This window comes from Hylaeus volcanicus, chromosome 2 (assembly GCF_026283585.1).
Source record: "Hylaeus volcanicus isolate JK05 chromosome 2, UHH_iyHylVolc1.0_haploid, whole genome shotgun sequence".
Taxonomy (NCBI): domain Eukaryota; kingdom Metazoa; phylum Arthropoda; class Insecta; order Hymenoptera; family Colletidae; genus Hylaeus; species Hylaeus volcanicus.
The window spans coordinates 20,627,157-20,643,832 of record NC_071977.1 but is presented as its reverse complement, the minus strand read 5'-3'; the positions used below and the strand labels follow the sequence as shown (position 1 = coordinate 20,643,832).

At 43.0% G+C, this 16,676-nt stretch overlaps 1 long non-coding RNA gene across 3 annotated transcripts in view; it reads left to right on the top strand.

The window, feature by feature from the left end:
* The first annotated feature begins 1,595 nt into the window (after positions 1-1,595).
* LOC128873039 (uncharacterized) overlaps positions 1,596-16,676 on the top strand; it is a 30,650-nt gene continuing 15,569 nt past the window's right edge. For all 3 annotated transcript variants that reach the window (XR_008456304.1, XR_008456303.1, XR_008456302.1), the window contains exons 1-2: positions 1,596-3,019; positions 16,454-16,663. This is a non-coding gene — a long non-coding RNA (uncharacterized LOC128873039). The remainder of the gene's footprint in view (positions 3,020-16,453; positions 16,664-16,676) is intronic.

Below are 16,676 nucleotides of genomic sequence, written 5' to 3'. Positions count from 1 at the left end.
CAACGCGTGCCAACCCTCTCTCGAGATACCGTCTTCTCGCGTCGGGTGAGAGCTCGAGGTGTCCGTTTTTCGTCGTCCATTGACGCTTCCAAACGGTGATCGCTGGCGAAGACGTCCCTGACGGTAGCAAAAGTGTGTAACGTGACGTTCCGAAGTGGTCAGTGCAGGGGGTGGGTTAGTCTGTTTGCGATCGTGACGATGATTATCGTTTCGCGATCGGACGATCTGGAAAACTATGTCGAAGGAGGAGTTAGCGCTTAGGAGACGTTTGGAACGGCTCGTTGCGCTCAGGATCTCGTTCGATGTTCCCTGGTTCGTATAATTATATCTGTCATGCACCCATCAGAGTGCTGTGAGAGAGGATACGTAGGGACAAACGGCTCTGAACGGGTTTGCTCCGATTAACTTTCGCCGCGTACGTCGAATCACGTGGGCCGAGTGACGGGAATACAGGTCAATTAACGACTCGACGTTCGTCGACGATTGGACCCTTCCCGCGGTTTCGACGTAATAAACGGTTGCGATAACTCCAACGCGATGGTTTAGATTGAAATTGTTCACCAAAGTTTACGACGCAAGACGAAGTAGACACCGGCTTTAAAGGGAATGGAACGAGGCTTCGGATCGTCAGCAAATCCGCGAAACGGTCATGGGTGCGAATAGCTTCGCTCCCTCGAAACCAGTTTACTTTCATCAAGACGACCGCGTTATCGTCACCGCGGCGTAGAGTGGCCGTGTGTACTCTCCGAGAGCCAGAAGTGATAACCGCGTTGTTAGCTATAAATAGATCGCGCGACAAACATCCAGCGCGAAGCATGATCCGATGACGTTTCCTTCGAGTTTACCTCTATGAGTAGGACATTTGGAGTGTAGAGGTATTCATCGTACGCGATAGCTCTGGTCAAACTCCAACGATTCCGCAACATTGAAACCTAAGCTATTCTCACTTTCTCCAAAATTCCAGCACTCGTTCCAAAATTCAAAAAAGCCTTCCAAAGCAAATTAGGATCGATTTCTCTCCAAGCGGTTAAGATACCGATCTCGAATCGGTGACAATACGTTTTCAACAAAATCGGCAGGCTTTTCACCGCGGAACTGCCATAGCCGCAGCGTGGAGAGCGCGTGACGCGTGCTGGCAACATTACGCTCTTCTGCTCCCCACCATTCGACTCACACCCCCGCCACGACTCCGTCACCCCTACCACGATCCCTGGCACGCAGCAAACGGAGACAAAGACGAAGCGAGTGGCGTTCACGCAGGCTCGAGCGGAACGGAACACGTGCCGCGCCGGTGGGGGTGGAGGTGGAGCGATAAAGATGGAGGGGAATGCGGCGGCACGACGAGAGGGGAAATCGACGACTCACACCCGTAGTTACCACTCCTCTTCCACCAACCAGTGGAGCGCGTTCTCTCCCACATAACGCCGCTAACCGACGGGATCTTTGTTGCCCGCCACGCTCGAACGGCGTCCCGCTCGAGAGTTTGGACGCTGGTGCCGCCCAACGGCGAGCACAGGAACTTTTCATGCGTCGCGGTGGGGGGGTCCGCGACTGGAGTGGGGGAAGCAAACGCAAGGGTGGGGAGCGAGCGAAAAGGATTCGGTGGGGGTGAATGCAGAGAACGGAACGGAGCACCAGGACGGGGGCACGCTGCTCTCAGGACGCGCAGAACGTCAGAGTGGGTCGAAAAGGACGGGTGTTTCTCGATCTCTTTCGCTCCTACGGCCGACCCTCTCTCGTTTCTTTCGATCGTTCGTCTCTCTCGCTCACACCCTCGCGGAGAGGTAGAGAAAGAGAGGCCGATGGCGGGGCGAGAGTCGGCTTACTACGCGGTGAAACGCTACCACGGCGTTCAGTCGTCAGCGATCAGACCGCCGGGCAGTGTGAACCTTCCTGGGCAGTCTCTTCATCTAGTCTACCATCGGCCGTCCCTTCTCGGACACGGCGCAATAATCGGCATCTGGGAAAGCCGGAGAATCGCTTTCGAGATGGATTTGCCTAATCGTCCCCGATGATCCTGGACCACCGCGGTCCGAGGAAACCGTCCATCGTCGAGACTTTATCACAAGATATCGCGGGACGACTCGAGTTCAGGGGCAGCGATCGAAACGATTATCACCGATTTTCGGGGAAAATACTTCGAGCCTCCGCCGCTATCGAATTTCATCATCTGCCACGAGACCTGCCGCGATCGACGATGAACGCGGGCTTGCGGGAACACGGAACCCGCTCCAACCGATCCCCGGTTCTGGCTAACAGATGTTCGGGGAGATCTCGGGGAGCGAACGGTGCTCGAGGTTGGAATATCCGCGGGCCAATCGCTGCGATAGCACTTTCAATCGCACAGAATTCGAGAGGAAATTGGATACGGAGAAGTTGCCTCGACACCCGAAGATGATCTCGAGGATCGTTCGAGGCGGACTTGGCCGATCAGAATTCACTGACTTTGGGTGAATCCGTCTCGCTGATCGAATTTCACCAGTGAATTATCACGTCACAGTGAGACCAATGGACGTCGACGATCGTTCGAACGGTTTGTGCGACGTCGTGTCGAGTCACGTGGTGCTCCGAAACGCGTGAACCGATCTTCCTCAGTCCTAGCACGTACGGTTTCTCTTGCGCGAGATCGCGAGCAGATCGGTGAAAAAAATGGAGCGTGGTCCCGCCACGCGTCGCCGAAGAGCCAGCTCGATGCTTGTTTGACCGTTTCTCTTCGAGTACGCGTTGCTGTTCGATCGTTACGTAACGAAAACCAACCGATCACACCTCTCGTGGAAACGAACGAATTCTTATAGTCGTTGCGAGTGCGGGCAAGTGTAAAGCGATGTACGAAAGAGAAACAGATGAAATGAAAACGAAAAATGTGTGCTAAATAGTGGGGGAAAAAAGCTGCGAGATATTTTGTACGATGATCGCCGAGAGACACGATGAACCGAAGAATATGTTACGTTTGGACATGTTAGCAGCCGACGGGCACTTTCGCCACCAGATCTCAACCAATCGCCAACGAGCAAACGAGGTAAGGGATTGCTTTAATAAACTCGACGAGAGAACAAACCGTACTCTGTTTTACACGAAAATGCTGAAATTTCAACTTGTTATCCGTGTTTAGAAAGTCTCCTCTGAATCTCCTTTACTTGCTCCGATTCTGAGGTGCGTTCGTAGGATAATTAGAAAGAAGCGTGTACTATGGGAAATTGGAGCCGTGTGATTTTTCCTGTGTTTCTTGTTTCTCTGGGAGTCTGGACTTCTCAGGATCTCACTTAGGAATTTTAAACAATTTTTATTTTATTTGAATTTGTTACTTTATTTCAAGTTCCTTTGAATCTTGACGAATCTTTCATCGAACCATTTGGGTTTGCTACAGTATCTCTTCGACCCACTATGCATTTCTATGGCTATAACGATTTTTGGTACGATAATCTGTATAATTATCTAAACGGTAATTGTAAAATCTTAGACAGCTGTACCTACCATTCGATGTAGTCGTAGTGAAATTTGTTTTCACTCCAAAATAATTCGTTACCTCTATCGGTGCTACCAGTCTCTAGACTACACGAATCTTGATTACGGAGTAGCGAAGTTCCCGAGTTCTTCGATATACTATGTATTTTCACAGATATAACAATTTTTTACACGATAATCTGTGTAATAATTAATCGTAAAGTGTGGAGGGCTGTTGTACCCGTCATTCAATATAGTCCTAGAGGAATATTTTTTCACTCAGAAAGAGTTCGTTACCTCCATCGCTAACTATCACTCTCTAGATTACAATTCTCAACAATTCTTCAAAAAAATATACTCCGAAATTACGCGATGACTTCTCGCTCAGCGGACATAACTCGAGCAGCTCCTTCTCAGTTCTCAACTACCCAGTCGCTCGAAGTGTAAACCATCGTTCCCAGAACCAAGGTTCATGCAAATTCGTCGAGATGAACGCGGATCGGTTTGAAGTCTCGGGAGGACTTTGGCGTCTCTTCGAGGACGGACACTGCAAACAGTTTACCGTGTAATCGTCGCCAGTGGAATAGATCCACCTGTTAGGCAAACAGGCTGACCGCAAATCTCTGTCCCAAAGCGCTGGCTGAGAAGAGAGTCCACCTGTAGAGCGGTTGAGGTGTCTCGCGTGTCGAGCTCGAAAAATTTCCTCGTATCGAACAAAAAGGGAAGCACGTGCTGGTGGCGTTCAGGTAAAGGCGCCCTCGGGGTCGCATTGTATCGTGGAAATGGCGACAGACAGGCGTGGACGCACTCTTCTCGGCCTCTTAATCCTGTTTGGGAGAAATCGGGAAGTCAAGTGCTCCATTCAGCTTCCGACTGGGGAAAATCGTGCTGGGCGTTTCGCTTTGCACGCGTGCCTCTTACCTGTTCAGGGATTCGGCAAACCGCGATCTCAAGATTCGATTAGATGGAGTAAGAGAAATATCTGTTTCATGAAATGCTAGATTGAGGAAAGAATTTCAGAAGGAGAAGCATCCGTTGACGAAGCAACAAGGAGTAGAAGTTGGAAGTTTATCAAAAAACAGTAAAGGGATATTTCTTGTAGGGATATCTATTAGCTCTTCAAGTTACTCACAATTTCCTTGGTTTCCTTTTGATAGCCGTGTCAATCACTCCTGGTGCTTAATTTGTTCGAATATTAACTTGTTCCTGAATTCCTATAGCACCTACAGTTCATTTAGAGTATTAATCGGTGGAGTTGTAAATAACCAAGAAATAATTTCTCTTTTAATCGTGTCGCCACGTAGAATCACTCGATGGAACAAATGATTCTATCACCCTTTCCCGGAGGGGTACAATAAACCAAGAACTTAGTTGGATAATATAAGATGCCTTTTTTTTATATAAATCTTTTTCCAAAACATAAAATAGAATTACCCAAGACACTTACCGTGTCCGCAAGCCCAGTTTTCGTTTTAGTAGTGACTCCGAAATCGGTTACTCCAAAAGAAGTCTTATCAAAGCGAAGAAGTTGACGACCGCGTGGATCGCGTCGATGAGAACTATCTGTAAGGGTATTAATCACAGGCGATAAAGTCGTTGGAGACGGATATCGGTGTAATATTTTACGCGGTCGAGGTTCCCCGTCAGCGTCGCGCAACGTAGCTCCTATTTTTTATCACCTGGACGAGACGCCATCTTCCATAATTAATCGCCAGACCGTTTCGAAATCGGACGCAACGCGATTCGTGCGTAAATCATGCTCGATCAGACCGAGGAAGAAATCTAAAGGAATTTCGAATGGTCAACGTTTGAATAAATCAGGTTACAGATGCTCTCTCGGAGGACGTTGGTCGTTCGTTGTCCGACGGACGCTCGACGCGTTGGAAGTTTGGCTGCGCCGCTCGACGTCCAATTTACGATCTCTGGATAGGAATGTGAATCAAACCGTGAATATACGAGCAAAGTAAAAGCAAACGACATCTGTGCACTAAAAAATAACGTAGTGGATGGTGGTGATTCCGATCCGGCGGACTTCGGTGCTGCAACTTGGCAGGTCTAGCTTTCAACTCTGGAGTGCTCTATGTTGAAGTATGACGTTTATTTGTATTGTTGGCAAGTTTTTATCGCGGGAATTTGGAAAAAGTGAACGTGTCGTATTTTTACGAGAATAGTTGGGTAATAGATGCTTTCGAACGTGTCTTCACCGATATTAGACGCGAAATAATGAGGATGATGAAGTTGAAAATGTTAGAGTACATACGAACACGTATTTCTGGAAGAAGGGAATTGTAATGGTTGAGAATATGGAGGAATAATAGTTTTGAATTTAATTGTTTGATGATTGGCAGGTAAGATGAAGAAGCTCCTTTTTCTGTTTATTTTTCTTTTCATTAAATAATTGGAATTTGTACGATATCTTTCCAAAAAATTAATCACTGCAGTGGACTTTGTAGTGTGACGATTGATATAAACCTAAGTCTGACTTTTACGGTACTTTGTCATTAAGAGTCATTCGCTTCCGACTTAATAAAATATTTTATACAACTCTTCCCGTCACTTCACGTCGTAGCTCAATCGTTACCCTTGAAATTTTCATTGTAAATCAGGCATTATTTAGAAATTACTATTGAAATGTATTATATCACCCATCCATCATTAATTTAGGAATTTCTTGCCTCGAACAAAATTTTGGGGACCTGGCAGAGAGACAGAGAGTAGAATATATGTGAACTATTCACAATTATTAGACAACTTACTCACTTTTCTCACAGAAAACCTTAATTTTCAAAATTCTTCTATATTAAAAAAAATCCAGTTGAAAGCTATGTTTAACCATAGGTGAGAGAATTACGAAAAATCAAACCAAGTCCTGTATTAGAGATCTGATGACTTCTTTGAAGAAATAAAAACAATTTGCAACAATTCTTAAATATGTTAGGAAAAAAGAGTGAATGACAAAATAACATGAGCTTCCAACGTATGACCTGTTCATTGGACAAATCCATTAACTTCATAAAACAAAAAGTTGAGAAATGCGATCAAAATGCCTCTGAAATAAACTAATTATCATCCAATGACCAACAAAATTTTGTCGATTAATGGTGTTAACCTTTATTATTTAAGAAAGTTATTATGAATATAAAAAGTTATGACTATACCAAGTGCTTTGACACATAAATTTGAGACGTTTCAAGAAGTGAAGTTATTCGATTTGTGCAGTGAACGGCTCATATCTACCTCAACCGATTTCATCCAGGCAACCAGTGAACACCTACCACCCTTCCCGATTTAAAAGTCCCCAGGTTTAAGCACTCAATCCGACGTCACCGTTGGTATCGGATAGCGCTACGAATGAAATCGACGCGATCGATTCGTTATTCAGCCCTTGAGTAATGCGTTCGTGGAATTGGAACAATGTGTCTTGACCAAAATAAAGGCCAAGCCGAGAAGACAATCGCGGGCCAGGCGGGGTTCGAAGCGCGCACGACGATTCCACCGCTACGAAAGCTGCGGTTCGGTAGATACCCTCGAAGTTCTGGCTCCTCGGGGCCTCATAGGGGCCATTATCCGGTCGTGGAATTCGAGATCTGGCCCTTTCAGCCGCGCGTCAAATTATCCCTGAGCACAATGCGCCCGTTGATTGATATCTTCAGTCGTTGCTGCTGTAACGTAGCCTGGGCCTGGTTCGTTCGCCTCCTTTTGCCATCTCTCCTCTCCGTCCTGCTCCGTTTGGGTCTCGTCCCGTCCTCCTTCGGGGCCTGGGCCCCTCTCCGTTGCTCGTTTTTCCTCTTCCTTTGGGGCCGTCCCATGCAGCGGCCTCGTTCAAAGCGAGCGCCGAATATTTCTAGCCGTGGTTCTCTCGGGGCCTTTCTACTTGATTTATTCTAAACCCCGTGGCTTTCTTTGGCCTCGGCCACGGGGACTCGCCTTCTCCATCGCCCCAGCGCTCGGTGAAAAAAATCGTCTTACGAAACTTTTCGATTACGACTCGGTTGCCTCGTTCCTCGCGGGCTCCTTCCCGTTTCGGAGCCGGTACCGACTCTGATTTCTGCGTTCGACGACCGACCAAGGTCGGGGCTCCGGATTTTTAGCGGTAGTTCGAACGACGGGGGATTAATATTTTGCCACTGGTCAGCCTTGGGACACTTGTCGTTGAAGAGGAAATCTTTTCTGGCGGATGATTACTCAGGTAGGAATTGAGAACTGAAATTTAACCAGGAGTTATCCAGGAGTTAATGGCTGGAAGTAGCAGTGCAAGTTAGAATCGTTTAGAAATAGTTGATAAAATCATTGATTTACTGCTAGGGCGCCTGGGACATCAAAATCAGTATCTGTGTCTAAAGAAGTCAGAGTTGGATGTTAGTAATCGTTTTTGTTGAACATTTGGTCGATAGTTTTACCAGATTGTTGTTACGCTCATGGTAGAACAAGATAGATGAGCCTTATTTTAGATGAGTTGGAGCAGCAGATAACTAAAATGAGTCGATTTAGAAGAGATAATACTCTTCTGTAATACTGTGAGATAATTCTGTGGGAAATAACCCTCGCGATAGATCTAGTTAAAAAACACTTCCAAAAATTAGTTAATATTTTAATTTCCATACTAGTCGCATCGAGATACCTCGTAAGGAGCAGCAACCGAACAATTGGTCTTGATTGTTGGCTTTCCAGCGGTTGGTCAGCGATGATGTTCGCGTTATCCTCTTTAACTCCAGAAATCCAAGTTCCGTTTCAAACGCTCGGACAAGTCGAATTGAAACTCCGTCAAACAGTAAAGGCGCTTCAAGTGTTTCCCCGTGTGCATCGAGAGTTGAATAGCCTGTGTCTCAAATGTTGAGCGTGTTCGAGTATGAGAGGTTAGTCATTTGGACCTCGGGCAGGCAGAAGGATTTCGCTCGAAATGGACACTCGGTTCGTGAGACGGGCATTAGCAACGGTACGAAGGTGCCCGTATCACCTGCTTCAGAAATGTCCCGAAACCGACACTCTAATCGCTAATAATTACGCGTGGCCGAATCAGGTAATTACCTCGGGCGCAGGGGCAATCCGTTTGGATCTTCGCTTAGCGCGTTTTAGCTTGAAGTGGTACGATTAGGTGGAGTCGACTCGTTTCGTTGCAGGTTACAATGGGAAATTATCTTTCCGCTGAATGAGGTCCACTTTACGCCATTTTTGCCTTATGTATCTTTCCTTCTAATCTATCTCTCTGGGTATTCAATTTGATCTTTTTTGGAATGTGATATTGTGTTAGTTGTGTATAATACATGATACTTTTAAATGAATAATTTTGTGATGGATATTGCATATTTATGGCACGTTGTTTCATACGACAGCGATATTTTCTGGTATATTGTACAATTTAAATAAAGTTCAAGAAAAATTGTCTGCTGAAATAGATATCAACGAAGAGTGGAATAGAAATTGAACATTCACGAAACTGACAAGTAGAAATATGGTTGTAAAACAGGAATAGGATAGGAAAATAAAAAACACTATTAGTAGCATTGGAATAGCCATGTTAAGTCGTTGCAGAAAAATTCAATTACTCCTAGAACGATGGTCCAGAACCATGGATCATCAATAATATTATGGTGTAGGTAATAGCATTAATAAATTAAGGACTTGAAATATATCACACATCAATAGATCAAACAATAGTTCGCAATAAAGAGAATAACCTGTCAGCAAAATTTGATGGAAACCGACTTAGGATCTAGGTCAGAAGGAATTGAGCGGTCTTCGATTCGAGAGATTGGTTTCCTCCTTGACTCTATAACTCTTCGCAAAGTGCAGAGTCGCATTTGCAGCGATTCAAACACTTTATCAGAACGCGAGTTCATCGTCGTTTCAGATGGGAACGATCGAAAACGTCGGAGTTAGGAAATGACGCTCATACTGAGGAAGCCATCGAAAATTCTGCGAAATTCCTTCTTTTAAGCTTCAATCCCACAGATTCTCTCACAATTGACTTCTATTTTTGATTTGTATCTCAAGATTGATTTATCAAAAAGTCAGGAAAATTGGTATGGCGAGTTTCCTATGTGGAGCACTGGAAAAATTAAATATCTGAAAACATTTTTGGTGTACACTATATCAGGTTCTGTTTTGCTTTATATTTTAGTAGTGGTTTAAAGAAGTTATGAAGTTTAATATGGTGACAGTCGTTTATAAAAAAAGGAATAAATGCACAGAAAGTATTACTATTAAATAAAAGCTGTTTTGAAACACTTCTTCTCTATATCATTCTACATAGATGTATTTTTTAAATACCAGTCACTCAGAGATGTTCCTAATTCATCACATTTCTGTAGTCAAACATGAATTTCACGTAGCCAAACTTTGCAAGCACTCGTCCGTTTTCCTCTGTATTCTTCAAATTGTTCGTCGTTAAAATCACGCAGCATTTTGACGTAATACAATTTTTTTGTAACATCGCCAAATTTTCCAACATTTTTCTCAGCGGAGCGCGGGCGCGATTCGCGTGTTTTTTTGCACAGGAGGGGCGCGCATCAACGGCTCCAGTCGTATTTCAAACGGTCGAAGGGACGTCGAACGACCGGAAGCGAGTTTTCCGCGCCGTCGCCGCCGCCAGCGTCGTCGCTGCAGGCTGGCTTCGAGTGGATTTTTCTCGCTTTTCCACTGGCTGGCGGCGTAACGAGGTTACGCCTTAAGTATTTGCTCGTCGATTTCGCGACGATGGGGATTCCTTCTTCCTCTGTGCCGGGGTCCTCTCACCCTCTTCGCGGAGCTTCGAGGGCTTCGAAAAATTCACCACCCGGAAAAAGTTCTACGTGACTTTTCCTCTGAGATCAGTCCGCTCTGCCTCTCCACGTCTTCGCAGTTCTTTTCATCACGACGGATTTCGAGGCTAACTTTCAGTAAACCCGCCTTCTTTCATCCCAATCCAACGATAGGCGAAATTCTTACCTAGATAGAGATCTCGAGTAACGAGTAATAGATGAACAATTTTCTGTTAGTTTCAGTGTTGAGAACGGATTGAAATTTGAATTATCATAGTGTTAATAGCGTGCTCTTATTGTAGGAAGATTGTACACATTAAAAACTGAGTACTCGTTGCAGGGAAAATTAACCCTTTGCGTAGAAAGTGTCGTATTAGTTAAATGAAGAAAAATCTTTTATGAAAATGTCCAAGAATCTCTTAGCATTCAAGTCAGTTTCTCAAGACTTTTATATTCAATTCAACAATGTCCTTTACCTACTAGCTACATACACTCACTTAATATATACACTTAGACTCTCCAAAAGAACCCTTGATATCATAAATTCTCTAAACTATCAATTTAAAAGAAAATCCTTCTACACTATTAAAAAGTACACTTTTTCAAGCTAAGTAAAGGTTATCAAAAGTCCTGAAAAGTAAAGAAACTGCAGTCTAGGTTTACAAGGTTTTTCTCGCTTTCGCTAATGATCAAACGTGACCAGAACGTCAATTCATTAGACAAACATATATCATTCTGTCGCTCATATATTTTTAAAAAAGTGGCACATACCCAGCCGTATCTTGTACACCCACTGAAGCGAAACAACTGCGCGATTTATACAATTTTTGGACGGTATGTTTCGTTTCGTGTCACGAACGAAAGAGCGAACGCTGTCGTGCATGACCAGTGACGGGTATTGGTCGAGAGTAACGGCGCTGCACTTTATTGGATAATTTAGTGGCGATCCAGAGAACGATTTGAGGAGCTAATGGGATCGTTATTGCGTGGGTAGACCGACGGAAAAGTGATTTTTGCGTTGCGAAGTGGATAAAGAGCGGGACGGTAGGCGTGAGCGAGATGCGTTCGGTTAGGCCCACTGCCATAGCTTGTTGTCGTCGATTTTTAACACAGTGGTTCTTCATATTTTTAAACTTAGGGCATCGTTTCATTTCTACCAGAGACAGTTCTTGATCTTTGATAATTGTAGGAAGAACAATTAAATAATATGTTGCTCGTAGAGTATAAATCCAGGAAGGGAACAAATTTAGTTTGAAGTGAGCAGCAGTTTAAATGTAAATATAAAGTCCTCTGTGATAAGAAATAATCAAACAAAAAAATAGAGTTGAAGATTTAGTTAGTAAAAAGACATATATTAAATAACTTAATTTAAACGAAACATTTCCTATGAATATGTCATAGGTGGAGAAAGTACAATAACACATTTTCTTAGGCTCAATTGCCAGTCTGTTAATACTGAATTTAACACTCACCGTGTGTTACACTAAGGTACACTGTAATAATACATTTAAAATACTTAATTCTATAACAGAAACCGTAGTTATAAAGTTCATTCATCTTGAGTATTTTCCTCGCTACATAGTATGTTCCTTGGATCGGTTAGTCACACCTTAATGGCCAAAGATTAACGACAATTTTACTGCCATGTGCAAAGTGTCAACGTTTGCACAGTCACATTTTGAAATAGGAACCGATATCGTGATACTTGAGACTGTATGCTCGTCAAACTGAACTATCGATGGTCGAAGGATTGGATCGTTTACAGGTGTGTCGTAGTAGCATCATCTATTCTCCCTTTTCACCCCTTTCGACCTGAGATAGGTCGATATACCTATGCCTGAATTTCACGAGGGACACCGTTTCAGGTCATGCGTGGCGTATAAATATTGTATATAAATAAGGACGGCCCGAACGCGTATATTTATGGGAATTTTATGAAAATTCGATGCCGGAGGGGTTGGAAATCGGGACAGTGCGAGCATCGAAACCGTTAGCTATCGTTCACCATGCAAAATTTCCAATGGAAACTTTCACGTATACTCATATAAAGTACAAGATACATAATACATTTATTGGTAGTTTCTTAAAAAGTACCGAACAGTCAAATGTACATCTCGCGAAAAATTGTCCAATAATCACGTTTATCAAAAATGATGGAATAACATAAATATCAGTCCCTCTTTGCTCATAATTATTCTTCAAGATAATTTACAAATTACCCACGCAGCATCCTCCATGCATCACAGAGCAATGCTTGAATTCAATTATTACAGAATGTAAAGCATTCGAGTGGGACAGAAAACGGAAAACAAAGTTCACGACTCCTCGAGGATTCGTATATCGGGTAGCGTAAACGTCGCAGGTAGCGTGAGAAACGAAAGGATCATCGCCTTATGCTAATGAGCGAAGGAAAAACACCCTTAGGGAGTTTTCTCACGGGATCTCGCTGTCTAAGGAATATTAATAGGCTCCCCCCTTCCCGTCGTTCTTCGACACGAGGCCGAGCAAATTTCTCCGTCGAAGGGGTAAGGGGCTATGCTGGACCATCTGTGTACCTTCGAACTCCTGTTCTCGCCGCTGACGAACCTTCGTGTTCTCGGATTCCATTAGTATGCCCTCGCCATTATAATATAATACGCGGTGGATCCGTCCTGGGTAATATTTATTCTAAGGGGAACAGGTAAAGGGTTGATGCTGCTGGAATTTATGAAAACTGCCGACGGTTTGTCGCGAATGCTCGACCGACTTATAATCCTGGCCTGGATTATTTTATGTTTGCCCTACAGAAAGTCGGACCGATGGAAATACGTGTTTGCGTATTCATGAGACTTCAGCTCGAGAATTAAATTTTTATTAAAGCGTTTCGCGTCACGGGAAGGGTTCTGGTACTCGAGGATTACGATATTTGAGATTTTGATTTCAGAGAAATGGTTTTATTTGTTTCCTTTTAATAGGAGTTGCGATATTCTTGTTCCAAATGCAAAGTACACGGCTCGGGGTGAATATTGTTGCTGGGAGGATTAAAGAGAACGCAATATACATATATAAGAACATTTTATCGCACAATTTTATTTCTTTATAACGTCGCAATCATTTCGTGTCATATTTCAAGGAATAATTATAAAGTACACGGTATCCTGACGTGAGTTAGACAGCCATGGGCGATTCTAGGCAACAAAATAAATTGAAGATGTGTGAAGATATTCTCTCGTATTTAATTAAATCGATTGCAAAACTATTTGTCTTTCTCTAAAATTGTCTGTCTGTTGCAGCAATACTATTATTAAGACTGCTACAATTTTATATAAAATGAAAATAGTAATTAAGACGCCTTAGTAATTCAAAACGAGGAGCAAACTAACTCATAAAACAAATGGCGGGGGTGCAAAACAAATACTGAAAATCAAAATCTCGTGGAGGATCGGCGTAAACGTGACTTTGGTTGAAACTAAGCATGTCGTTGCGCATCGCGGGATGAAATTCCATCGAGGAATCCGCGGCCAGTGCCCTTTTACTTTGGCCGGGCCATGGCTGCCCTCCCTCACGACATCATCCTTCTCGTCTTGATGCGATTATAATGAACGCTCGGTTTACCGATAAACTAACTCCGGAGGAAGAAACTGGGATCGGGCCTGGGACGAAAATAAAATGAAAAATAAAGCAAAAAACGGATACGAAACAAAAAAATAAAAAGTAAAAATAAAAAAGCACAGAGTCGAGCAATAATACCAGGGGGTCGGGGCGAGGCTGGAATACGTAATGCGCTAAGAGCGAAGCCCGAGCGCGTCTTGAACGGAGCATAAAATTGGATTTTCGGTCGGAATCGATTTGCAACAACGAGGAAAAAAAAACACGAATAAAAGAACGTGGAAAATAAAGATCTCGTTGGTGGTTGGTACCGCGATGGGGGAGAGATAGAATTATGCCTGCCGGACTCCACCGTGAACGGTTTAACTCTGTTGCTAATTTGAATTCATTTCGTGCGCAGTATCATGCGCATCGCGTTGAGGACCGAGAAAATTGCTACCCTCAGTCCGTTGCTTCGGTCGTGCTTTCACGCACGAGACGAAAGTCCTTTTGCTCTTGGTGGTCGTAAACGGGATCCTCAAAAGTGTCGTGTATCGTGTTCCAGGTCTTTGGAGAAAAAGAATCGCGAAATGTTAATTCATGACGTCATCTAGGGGTCGAGAAGGTGTCAATTTTTATTTGGGTATTTTCGTGAAGATTTTAGAAATGGCAAAATCTATAAATAGAGTTAGAATTCCAGTAGATTTATTTATTATATTTTATATTGCTTCTATTTCCTGAATCTAAATTTGCATTGATACGCTCTTCTAACGTAATACCTTCTATATGAACCGTTCATTGCACAAATCGATTAACTCCACGAAACAAAAACTTGAAAAATGCGATGAAATAATGAACATTGTTTTTTTAAAATTCCCTCTATAACATAAATTCAAATGAATATTGTAGAATTCATAAATATAGATTTAGCTTTCATCTAACGGTATCAAAAATTAATGATGAAGAATAGGCAAAAAATAATCGTCAGTAATGTTACAATTTTTATGTGACTGGTGGCGTTAATCGATTTGTGCAATGAACGTGTGCATAAATTGTGAAATTGCGTAGACAGGAATTTATTTATTTTCAACGTTTCAGTTCTCTTCCTTGTATTTAAATACAATTCAAACATAAAGTAAGGCACTATTTCGCTAAAAGTAAGTAAAAGTTACCATGAAAGAATAGCACTCGTTACTTATACCATCGTTTTAACTACCGATTTACTTTACACGAATAGAGGCCATAGACCCGACGATTTATTCTTCACTTACTCGCAACGATACCGATAGCACTATCACTGTCAAACCGCCATGCATCACTTACGCGACAGGTTGCACTCCATATTTTACACTAATCGTTCGACCAGTATCGACAGCAGTCGGCATAATTACTGCACAAAAGGTCATTACGAAATGCGGCCCCTGTCATGATCCTAACTCGCCTCGAAATATGAATCCGGTATTCGCGAATATTACACGTCCTGTCTAATTTGCCTCGATATCGATTACGTTCAGTAACGAGACTCGAAGGGGCCCAAGGCGTGTAATTTTTGCAGGCGTCGTTAGCGATCGAATTGCGCGCACGTCCATAAACGACATCCGCGGGTTTTTTAAATCGTTCCCCGTCGGAGGCGAGTTTTCACTTCAAGTACACGTTGTCTCTGTGATTCGCTAAAGTTGAGTCAGGAAATCGTCATGATTGATACCCGGGCTCGGAATAACAATAATTATTATTATTAAGCGGGAGCGCACGGCGAAACCGCACGCTCATTTCCTGCGCCTCGGGAACGAGGGGACCGAATTATTGCTTCGGCTGACACAGAACGACAAGCAACGGGAAAAAGTTTCACGAGCCTTCGACAAAAAGTACCGAAAATTCATCCCACGATTTCACTGGTCAGTTGGTCCACTTTTCGTTCGTTTGCAAAACGATTCATGGTTCATTTGTAGCAGATTGTCCTAAGGTTTATCGTATGTACTTGGATGAGAGAGGATTTGTAGGTGTAGAGCTGGACACAATTAATGTGGTTTCATTATTTAGTAGATTATTGTAATGTTTACTGTACGTTCTTGGATGAGAAAGGGCTGGTAGAACCACAAATGGGTAAAATTGAAATAGTTTAATTATTTAGTGGAACACGTGAAATTATAGAGTGTAATACTATAATTTTCTGAGAGATCGCTAATATGTGTAATCAATACGAATACATTATACCAAGAAAAATAAAATTGCATGACAATCATTGTAATAAACCAATCGTTCTATTGTTTTAAAGACATCAGGTTTAGTATTTAATACATATAACGCAGTTGGTTCATTATGTTGCAAAAATTGATCTTAATGTAGAAGAAGCTCTCTGTTTGTTTAATAAAATATTCATAGGAATCCGGGCGAAAAAATCGTCGAAAATTCGTGATACAATTTCACTGGTCGGTTGGCCAACTTGACGCGTGTTTGCCAGCCGCTCGTTGTTTTTTTTATTTTTCATCCTAATTATTTTTTTGCCAGCTCGGTATCGAGTGCGCTCGTAATACGAGAAATTCGCTGACTGAGCGTTTGAATGCCGTTTCGCGGTGAAAATGGGGGAGAACGCGTAACGAATTCCTCCCCGTTTTATTTTTTCGTTTCGTGCAAAAATATTTACTCGATGAAATAAAACGGACACTCATACTGATCCAAGTTTTTTTCTTTGTTTGTTACAGGTGCGAAGCTCGATAGGAAGTGTGCGTGTTTCTTAGTGGCGATCCGGTAAGAAATTCCGCGAGACGGACCGAAAATCACATTTCCAGGTGGAGTAAAGTGATTGGGTAAATTAAAAACTATTTTCCTTAAACGTATAGATAGATGGAAACGGAAGTATGACTTCGTTAGAAGGTGACTCGAGTAATAATTGGATAAATAAGCGAAGCTAGGTAACTGAAACAA